Source organism: Gastrolobium bilobum, unplaced genomic scaffold (genome assembly GCF_033153095.1).
Source record: "Gastrolobium bilobum isolate Gb01-03AN ecotype WA unplaced genomic scaffold, APGP_CSIRO_Gbil_v1 utg6021, whole genome shotgun sequence".
Lineage (NCBI taxonomy): Eukaryota > Viridiplantae > Streptophyta > Magnoliopsida > Fabales > Fabaceae > Gastrolobium > Gastrolobium bilobum.
In genome coordinates this window covers 512,275-523,103 of record NW_026899147.1, presented here as the reverse complement: position 1 = coordinate 523,103, position 10,829 = coordinate 512,275, and the positions used below count along the sequence as shown (strand labels likewise).

Here is a 10,829-nt window from a genome sequence, read left to right as displayed (position 1 = left end):
AATGAAGCCTAAAGGTGTTATGACAAAGCCAAGAAATGATTTCCATAAATATGCTCAACATCTTGGCACCCACTCCTAACTATTTGCAATGAATGACAGCAATAACTTTTCAATACAAATTCAATTTCACTGACGTCAACACTTTCATACATTCTGCCACGGTATTCCTTAATGGACAAATAGAGAATATAAGTGTGAGGGTAATGAGGAGGTAGATTCCTGGAGCTGATAAACATCTTACCATTAGGTCCAAAAAAGTAACAATCGACTTCATGATGGCACGCACACCTTAGGTGAGTCAGCATGACTTAAAAAAAAAAAACATTCCCTGCTAAACCCGACTAGCGAGTGTGGGTGGAGGTAACGAGGAGGTAGATTCCTGGAGCTGATAAACATCTTACCATTAAGTTACTAACAGAAAACACAAAGCAAATTTCATCCATTCAATTAGAGGGAAATTATGAGGGACTGATATTTTTGCAAAGGAATCACATTTTTGAGGGACAAAACATAATGTAATTTCACTCCGTGTTAAACATGTCAAATCTTGCTTTGGGGAGACAGTCCCTGTAACACAATTGTAATATAGTGTAACAAGAATGGGTGATTTTCTCTCTCTCTCTCTCTCTCTCTCACACACACACACACAAATACAGTTTTGGGGAAGCCAGTGTGCATGAACCTCAATTACGCTTGACAACCTTCAAGAACCAATGGTTCAAGATTTGGAACCCCAACAAAGTCAGGGGATGGCTTTAGGCAATAGGCTCTTGGAAAAAATCAAACCAATGGACTTCAGTTTTTTCAGAAACTGATCAAAATTACTACTGCGAAAAAAAGTAATTAGCTTTCAAAGTTGTTATGATAATGAAAAAAACATAACCTGGAAAAAGATCTTGATAAATGGTCTTTACCTTTGTCACATGCTAAAGTCGTTCAATTTTGCTATGATACAATTTGAGGTCAACAACTTCATTCACTTGATTAGAAAGTGGCAGGGTTTTCAAAACACATCCTCTCCAGTGAATATGAAAATATGTTATGAAACTTGGCTAATTTGATTAATCGCCAAAAGCTTCCTTATATACGCAATACACAAACTAACGTAGCTACAAAATGATAAAGAATAAAAACAGAAAACAAACTTATCCTATCTAGAGTTTGTTATCTCATAAGCAACTATAATACAAATTTAAACTTATCCTATAAAGTTTGTTATCTTCGTATCCTATCTAACATAATCTTCAATAACTTTTTGTGCACTAGGAAGTTGTATGTCACATAGCTTGAGTTATCCTACCTGACTTATCGCGGAGAAGGCTTCAGTGCTCCAGCATGCTTCATTTGGTGGAACTAATTTCAGAACTATTCCTTGAATTTCATCAGTTCCTGGAAAACCAGAATAGCAAATAATGTAATCTTTCAGAATGAGCTGAAAAACAAACTTAAAGGAAAAAAGAAGAAGAGACATTACATGTGTAATTCATTTTGTATCATAATGCCACATTTATTTATCTAACACCAACCATCCAATAGTCAAAGAAAAGCACCTACCTTATTTTTTGGAAACATATGATCAATGTCCTTTTGGGACCATAACCTACTATGCCGGCCAGGATTACGTAGAGATTCTTGAAATACAACATCCCTGCCCATTTCTTGAAGCAAATCATGCATCTCCAATTTATTGTTCATCCAATCTAGAGTTACCAAAGATCTTTCAATCAAACGTCCGTTCCAATTTTTGGATGATGAGGACAGTTTTCTAATATATCTATTCTTCATCTACGTCCATCCCTTTGAAGAAACAGGCAATATCTAGAAACATATTTCTAAATTGTCATACCTTATTTTCATTGTATCTCCGATTTTGGGGTGTGGAACACTTCAACCAATGCTGCCTCATGCCTGAACAGAGAGACTTGTATTTTAGTCCAACAAGAACAAGCATAAGCAAATATTGGAACAAATAGAGAAAACAAGGTATCATTTTATAATTTGCAAAATCAAGGTAAAACGAGAAACACAAACCTTGCCACTACAGGTCTTTAAGTTTAATTTTCAATGTACTACATAAAACCACATATTGCTAGACAAGCTACAGAACAAACAAATGGATCACGACTATATGATGAGAAAGCATAGTTTGGTGAGAGAATGATGAAAACCCAGTTCATATTTGTCGGATCCGTTTACAAATTACATTAAGTATGACCCGTTATACACTAATCAAACTAAACCTTGATTAGTGTATGACCGGTCATACATATAAGAATTTGTAAACAAAAAATTTGTAAATATAACATTCTCTTATTTTTGTTATTAAGAAAAAAAAAATTATACACTAAACCAAATATATAATTGATGCAAACTCCCAATACCCAAAATACATAAACTCACCTTCATTAAAACCCATATCATACTTTTCCCCAAACAAACAAAAATTTACACCCAAAACCAAACGTACAAGTGATGCAAATTCCCGAACCCCACATTATAGAAACCAACCTCCATGAAAACCCCGTTCATATTTTTCCTTAAAAAAGACAAAATTTACAAAAGAAACCAAACATTGCATTGCCATTTGCCACATGTTATTGTGAACGGATGGATGTACCTGGGAAGAATTGCCTCAGATTACTATAATTTGTTACGGATCTAGACAATGTAAGTGGGGATCATATTAGCGTTTCTGGGGAATACTAGGGCAACTCTTTCAGCTGGATACATGGTTGGGAAGAACGAAGCTCAGTTACACTGTTATTGTTGTGAAAACAAAGTCGTTCGTACAAAAACAAGGTTTTATTTTAATGGGTATGAATGAATGAGATTTACATTACATTTTTTTTTTTTTTTTTGTAATAAGATTTACATTACATTCATATATGGGTAAAGTGTGTGTTATTTTAAATGAGGTGAAATTGTGTCATTTGAAGAGAGAGAAAGAGATAGATAAAAGAGGAGAGAGAGTTGACAAAAAAAATAAAGGTGTGGGTTCCACCTCTTTGTGAGAGTGAAATGATATAAGCCTCGTAATGTTCTATCGGTTGTATAGACAATTAATGAAGGATTTATAAGAACTTAAATACTTTTATTTTTTGAACTAGTTTTTGGGTGATGAATTCAAGGTATGTTGTTGACATGTGAATAAGGCCTTGGATATTGATGTGAAAAAATTGAAAAAAAAAAAAAAATAGTAAATTTTAATTAAATTGAATCGATTTTTGATTTGATTTGTAAGAGTTGATTTAATCCAAACAGATCCAATATATTAATACTTTCTACCTACACTTGGGCTTTTCTACCTACACTTGGGCTTGTTCCCAAATTATAGTCCAACAACTATATAAAAAGTTCTACGAAAATAATACTCTCATGCTACAGGAGAGTAAAAAATTTTCCTACATAAATTCGTTTTCTGTGCTAATTAATTTTTCTTTTATTTTTTAATATAAAATATGAGACCCATATTTGACTTGTCTCTACTTTTTTTCTCTCCTACTATCCTACCAGATAAGAAAACTTGAACCCAAAGTTCTAACCAATAACCCATCAAGTATCACAATATTTTCTTTCCACCACCACTGAAGTATCGAGATGAATACATAATATTGTCAAATAAGGGAATTTTTTTTTTGAAAGTAAATAAGGGGCAGTTATATTTACAAATTTTTTTGTTTACAAACTATACTATATTCTTCCGGGAGAATACAAACTTTTACAAACTACACTATATTCTCCCGGGAGAATACAATATAAATTGCAAAAAAATTCAAAAAAATTTGTAAACGGATCCTGTCCCATTAAATAATAAGGAAAATTTTAGTTACCTGAATTTGGTAAAGTTGTATAATTGTTAATGGCAGTAAGGGACATTGGCACCATGTTATCAAATAGTTGATTGTTAGCTGAAGTTGGGTGGTGAATGGGAACAACAAACAATGGCATGGTATTGCCAAGTATCTCAATTTGTTGAACATGTTGTATTTCATTAACTGAGGTGGCCAACTTTGAATTTTGAAGTATCTGATTATTGATCGGTGAATTGTTAATGGCAACAAATAACATTGTTGATTGTGATTAAAGGTTGGGTTTTTCCCTCCACTATTCTTTCTATCTTACTTGATTCTACTTCGACATAACAAATTAAAAACGGATGGCCTAGAGTCAAGTCAATTGTAAGGAGAGTCTTATTTTCTCTAGCTATCCGGTATTGCCAAAATTTTCTGCTGGTACAATTACATTACAAAATATCCATGATAAATAATACTTCCTCATTTTGGTAAAAATAATTCTCAAAAATTCTATTTTTAGGCTTTTCAAAAAATCAAAAATCGATTTAATCTAAACCGAATAAAGCTGTATTGAATTAGATCGGATTTGGAAAAAAACCCAAACCGATGGGATTGGATCAAATTATTTTTTACTTCAAAACTGATACAATCCAGACCGCAAACACTCTTGGGCTAGCTTTTTCGGGTGGCAATCTCAAAATTCGTAACAATCACATGCAAAAATTAAAAATAAATAAGTTTAGGGTGGCAATCTCAAAATCCGTTACAATCACATGCCAAAATTAAAAATAAATAAGCTATATAAACTTTATTAAACACACAACTAAGCTAATTATATTCTAATTTATTTCTCTTTACTTTCTCTAGTAACCTTCTAATGTGTGAAGGCCTAGAGCATTCCGGTTTTCACTCTTTGAGCTACCTTTTGAGGGGTGATCTCAAGGTCCGTAACAATCACATGCATAAATTAAAAAAAAAAGCTAAATAAACTTTATTAAACACATAATTAAGCTAATTTTATTCTAATTTCTTTCTCTCTCTTTTCTCTCTAGTAACCTTCTAATGCGTGAAAATTTATATACCGTGTGGATTGTAACTTCTACCATTTACCATTAAATCAACTTTATTTATTGGATATAATGTTTTTAGTTTTAATTTATTATATTTTATTACATTATTTGATTTAAGTGGTAGAATCCGTAACTTTTTGAACTGATAACAAATGTAATTAAAATCGGCTTAGATCGGCCGATTTAACACAGAAACCGGTGAATTCATCTCCAAGTTGGTAATATTGATTCGTAATACGAGTCCCGCATTGGTTGTATAAGCAACTAATGTGGGGTTTATAAGGCCTTGGGCACTTTCATTCTCTAAGCTAACTTTTAGGGTGATAACCTCAAGGTCCGTTGTTGTATTAAATTCTGATAGGTGAGTGAAACCGTCAATATAAGGCCTTAGACACTCTCACCTTTTGAGCTAGCTTTTAGAATAGTGATCTCAAAATTGTAACAATCACATGCAAAAATTAAAAATAAATAAGCTAAATAAACTTTATTAAACGCACAATTAAGCTAATTATATTCTAATTTTTTTCGCTCTGTGTGGAGGTTGTTTGGGAAGTCTTATTTTTATCTTCTTAATCAAATATATTTTTATAAAAGCTCTTATTATAAAAGAGCTTTTTATAATAAATAAAAGCTAAGAACTTCGGATAAGAGCTTTTTTTAAGATATATGATAGCTTTTTAGAGTTTTCATATTTATTTTTTAGTTTTATCCTTAAAATCAATTTATATTCCAATTTTACTATGGGTTTAACATTTCTGTTTTTGCTGTAAAAAATATTTACTTGCCACACTCACATAAAAGTGAGTGGGTCTCACTAGATTTTCTCTCTCTTCTCTTTACAACGGGACATACTTACTTTTATATGAGTATGACAGAGAAATATTTTCTGCAGAAAAAGCAAAAATATTTTTTCCTTTTACTATTTACTCTAATAATCCATCCTAATAAGAATTCATTTTATCTTTCTTCCTTCAAAACCTTTAGAATAGTTTTACATAGTCACCAAATCAGTGTTTTAAAACTCGGACCGGTCATCGAACCGGTCGAGGTACTGGGTCACTGGTTCAACCGCGTTCAACTGGGCTGAACCAAATTTTCTGTTCACATATTAAAAATATAAAAATATTACTTATATTAATAAAAATTCACATAAGAAAACTATCAATGAGCTTCAAAAAATAAATTGATTTTCAATGATAGCAAATATTATATACTTCTAAGCTTCTAGCTCTAGACCATGTCCTAATATTGGATTAAAATTGCAATATAAGTTAAATGCACCTTTTGTGCTTGACATGATACGGATAAATTAAATCATGATAACAAATAGTATGCATGAAATATACACTAACAAAAAAGTGTCACCGTTATCATGATAACAAATAGTATGCATGAAATATACACTAAAAAAAAGTGTCCACTGTTGAGATGAGATAATGAGACCATCAGTGTTTATCACCACTTAACTTCATGAGATCATAATAAGATGCAACTAAATTACATAAACGAACTGCACTAATCTAAAATACCTTATTATTTTCACCTTACTTTTAATCATATTCATCATAAAATATGACTATGATTTAATTCAAGAGTTCTTCTCAACAAAATTTTTTTTACCAAAAAAAGGAATAACCGATCTAACCCGGGTCGCCGGGTTTCGGCCGGGTCAACCGGTCCAATCCGAGTTGACTGCAGAAGCGGTCCAACTACCCGCTCGGACCGGGAAACCCATCGGGTCACCGAGTCCCCGGTTGACCCGGTCGGTCCGAGTCAGGTCTTAAAACACTGCACCAAATAACTTTAGCTTTACTTTTTAAGCTTTTTTTTAACTTTAACTTAAAAGTAGTTTTTAACTTAAAAAAATATGTCAAACATTCTCTTAATTTTCTATGATTTAATCGTAATTAATTCTTTTTTTGGTTATGCATGAAGTGAGTGAGTGACTTGTTGCCGGTGTTGATTTGCTCAATGTACAAATACGCACCTAATCAATATGCAATGCATACCTCTCAATATACATCTTAATGCATTATTATGATACTTTTTTAAGTTTTTTTTATTTTAATATTTTGTGTTAAAAATTACATTAAAATGATCAAAAATTAATATCTCACTGTCTTAATATTATTATATTATCATGACATGTCAAATAAAAATAGACAATTATAAAGGAAATATTATTTCTCCTAATACATTTTTATAAAAATGAAAAGATTTTATTATAAAGGAAATGAAGAAAAAAGTAATTATATTTGACTATACCCATATAATAACTCATGCAAATTTTATTTAATAAGGTAATTGAAGGCTAAGTTAGGCAGAAATTAAATTTTTTATTCAAACATAATTTGGAGCAAAAATATAAATACTAAATTTTTTGAGGTAAAAGTGTAAATATACTAAAATATAGGGCTCAAAGTTATTAGTTGGTGAAAAGAGAAGGGGCAAAATTGTCTTTACTAGGGTTAGCATTTAAAAAGAAAAAAAAAGGGAAAAGGAAACTCTAATATCACTTTCTTTCGCCTCTCTTCTCCTTAGCTGCCTCTCTCTTCCCTTTTATCTCTTATATGCACCCTTGTTCGACAAGCAAGAACATAATTTTTTTTCTCTTTCTCTTGATGAATTAAGGTAAGAGTTAATCAATTCCTTAGAATTTCATGATGAAAGACATAAGGGGCTAGATTTTGGAATTGAGTGATGGATTATTTCCATTGTTATTAACACTTCTATGTTTGATTTTCCACGGAGAAGATTGATTGGAGGTGAAACTCTAGGAGGAAGGAGTCTTGAGAGAATTGAACCCTCACTCATTGGAATTTAGGAAAAGATGTGAGTGCCATAACACTAGTCTCTTGGAATACCTTAGATGGTTATGAGTAATTATGAAATTCATGTCTTATTGAATGTTAATTTTCATTACCATAGATAATTGGTGATATTCTTTTGGTAGCTAGTGTGAAAAATTTTGTTGGGAGCCTTTTTGTTGGGAGCCTTGAATCGGGGAAATCGCATACAAGGTAATTCCTTGGACTTTTTAAGGCTTATTCCTTATTGAGTTCCATCATGATTTATTCTTGTATTTAAGTGTTGTGATTTTTATAGAATGTTTTCATTATATATGTATTCATGAGAATGAGCTAGACTATTGTACTATGCTATAAAGAGAGCATTATGACATATCATAATAAAATAATATGGTATTTCATAATATGATGTAATGAGCAATTATTGTGTATTTTGAATTGTTTGTATTTGTGATTGCTAAGAGACTTGGCCAAGTACGGGGCTTCCTATGGGAAATTAAGGTTAACAACGACTACTTTTAGAAGTCCCAAGATCAGTTATGGATTCTACTGAGAGTCGAAATCAAAAAGTATTTTGAGAAGTTAGAGACACCCTTGAGCGACGATGGTTGTTATTACAACATTGTGGTTATCATGAGATGCTTATGTTTATTTATGTATATATATGCATAATGGTTGTTATTTTGTGACATGCCTAATGTTTTAGGTAGAAAATTGAACCAAGGTTAGGAAATAAGCAAATGTTGCAGGTGCATATGAGGTGTTACAATACTTTTTTATCTAAGCGAATAAATTATTTTTAATTTTTTTCCCATTTATTAACATTGAAGATAAAAATAGAAAAATAACTAATACTTTGTTTAGTTTATAAAATAACAGATAAAATAAAATATTTTAAAAGCTAGACAGAAAGAAATGGATGAATGCTAAAGATTTTTCAATATTGATTAAGAAAATAAAATATTTATTATAATTAACAAAATTTACAAATTACAATGGATAAAAGAAATTATTAAATTATTAAATAAATAAAATTATTAATAAAATTAACTGTCCATGTTTCAGCACACGGTAAAATAAAAATATTTTTTTTATACAGCTAAGGGCAAAGCCCCAAATCAGAAACAAGTTGCATCAGAAAAGAAAATAAAAACTCAAAGTTACAGGGTAATCCACCAGGAGCAATTAAAAAGTTCCTTCATGCAATCTCCATAGAATCCCTGAAAATTAGCTTTTTACGATCTTCATGAGGGGATGAGAAGTAGTAGCAGCTCTAAGGTTTATCAAGACCTTCCTTGGCAAGCGTACACTTAATATGCTCTTTCTTGAAATGTATAAATTTAACTATCCACTCCTTTGCATCCTAAGCTTAAATCCTAACTACCAAAGGTAATTTTTTATACTATGAGACCAAAACATATTCCAAGCCTCTTAGGATTGCACATAATTCAACTTGTAAGGGAGGCAAAACCTCTAAAATAAAGAGAAACCACTAATTGAATCCCTTTTGTAATTACACAAAATCTCTCCTACATTCAGCTTGATCCAATCTAGTTGTGGCAGAACCCACAATTGATGATTATTAGCAACAACCTTCGAAATTTGTCTAGAGAAAATGTTTCTACGAACAAGATTAATATTTGACAAAAATTGTTGAATAACTTCTATTTCCTTTTTTTGCCTTTTTAAATCAGCTTAATGTATTTCTTTCTTCCTCCATAATCATAGGAGGAACACCGACCAAAATGTCACTTTTCACCAACTTTTTTATCTAAATGCCACGCGAACAGTGTTATTTCCCAATATGCCACGTGAGCGAGTTCGCTACAGTGCCCATCGAACTCGATTGGATGACGTGTCACATTTTTAGTGGACACAGTACCAAGTTCGCTACTTGATTGGACTTTTTAATTGAAAAAAGCTGACATTCCAACCAAGTTCGCTACTGGGAGTAGCGAACTTAGTACCATTGCAACCTAAGTAAATTTAGGTTGCACCTCTCGAAGTAAATTTAGCACCATTGCAACCTAAGTCCATAACATGATAATCATCAAGGACTTCAAAAGTTATTTCATTGAAATCCCCTATCATGACCCACTGTTTATTCACTCTACCACTTTCTTCTAAATTCTTCCCAAAGATGAGTCCTTTTGTCTTCCTCGGGCTGGCATAGATAACAGTTAACAAGAACTTGTTGCTTGAAATGTAGTTACATTGAAAATGGATAAGTTGATTGATTTTTTCAACTAAGTCAACTGCGAAATTATCTTCATTCCAGAGAAGCTAGATTCCTCCCATGAATCCAACAACATCTCCAACACTATTAACATTGTTATCCATAGGCTTTTTTTTTTCACTACTTCAGCACTGAAGGTCATCATTGGCATGGTACTTCTCATTTCACCCCTATCATTCATATTCTCCTTAGATCACATCACATGAATTTTCTTCACTTTTGCACTATCTTGGACATACTTTTGCTTTTGGAAAGACGTTTTTCTCTTTACCTTTCCCCTTATCACTCTTAGAAATATTTGGCTTGTTACAAATTGTCAAATCATCTCCAAAAACCCTTTTACCCATCGATGATCTAGTGAGACTACTAGGATTGAGTTTTTTCTTTCTTTGAACAATCATCAAGAGTCCCACTCACTGCGAGTGAATAGACTAGACAAGAATTTTGAAGGGGTTGTTACAAACTTCACTACCCGCCTCCATAGATAATTGTTTTCTTAGCGAAGGGCAAGTTTTGTTATTATGCCCAAAGCGGCCACAATGGAGACAAACAAGATACAACCCTCCATACTCGATTTTTCTTTTGCAACCCTCGAGCATATACACTCCTCTCTGAGGTTTTGAGAGGTCTAAATCTACACAAACTCTAGCAAAATGTCCTCTATCTCCGGTAGAGGTTGTTTGATCTATTTTCAATATCTTCCTATCAGATTACCTGAGTAATTTAGGAAAGGGTATTCAAAAAATTCTTAAGATATACTTAGGAGGTGGATCCAAGATACAACCGTTTGTTTGTATGTTTCCTTTCTCAAGATCGAAGTAGGACTCCTACCTTTGAACAACAAGGTAAGGTCCTAGAATGACCCACATCTCATCAGTTATTGCTAGGTTCAGGTCCTCTAGGGTTGTGAATTTTATCGAGG

The 10,829-nt window shown here is 32.3% G+C and overlaps 1 long non-coding RNA gene across 1 annotated transcript; it reads right to left on the bottom strand.

Moving 5' to 3' along the window:
* Positions 1 to 1,092: 1,092 nt before the first annotated feature.
* LOC133287629 (uncharacterized) lies at positions 1,093 to 2,751 on the bottom strand. The gene is made up of 4 exons (XR_009748259.1): positions 2,618 to 2,751; positions 1,847 to 1,908; positions 1,555 to 1,700; positions 1,093 to 1,389 (listed from the first exon to the last, which is right to left on the bottom strand). It is a non-coding gene; the product is annotated as an uncharacterized LOC133287629 (long non-coding RNA).
* Between the last annotated feature and the right edge of the window lie 8,078 nt (positions 2,752 to 10,829).